A 392-nucleotide genomic window follows, 5' to 3' on the forward strand; every position below is an offset into this window, starting at 1 on the left:
ATGATTTTCCTGCCATTAAGGCCCGTAACATAAACTCTAGCTCGCGGAAGCCATAACAATACACTTCTATTACAGGAATGTGGTACCGCCTGCAGTAATTGTTCCTGCTGCTAAATGCTTATCAAATGGCTCGAAAACTGGCTGTTTCCCTCGTGCAAACGTTCCTCCTGGTAAACGTTGCTGCTCGTAAACGTTTGTTAAGAGCTACAAGCAACTGTTAGGCGTTACTTACCTCTGTGCTTGCGGGGAATGCTTGCTCGCCAACGCTCCTTTCGCGTCTGGAAGAGGCAATGGAGGTTAGTGCTTGGTTTTATTGAAAATGAGGATCCTTGGGCAGTTTAAAGGCTGTGTTCGGTGGGAATGAACGCTTTCTTTGTTAATTTCTGTCTCGA

The 392-nt window shown here is 45.9% G+C and overlaps 1 protein-coding gene across 1 annotated transcript in view; it reads right to left on the minus strand.

Annotated features, from left to right (window-relative positions):
• The window catches only part of LOC119594125 (frizzled-5-like), a 228,914-nt gene that overhangs the window by 66,443 nt on the left and 162,079 nt on the right, over positions 1–392 (minus strand). Inside the window, exon 4 of the mRNA XM_037943190.1 lies at positions 233–278. The gene's annotated coding sequence lies outside the window, so the exon portion shown is untranslated. The remainder of the gene's footprint in view (positions 1–232; positions 279–392) is intronic.

This window comes from Penaeus monodon, chromosome 33 (genome assembly GCF_015228065.2).
Source record: "Penaeus monodon isolate SGIC_2016 chromosome 33, NSTDA_Pmon_1, whole genome shotgun sequence".
NCBI lineage: Eukaryota > Metazoa > Arthropoda > Malacostraca > Decapoda > Penaeidae > Penaeus > Penaeus monodon.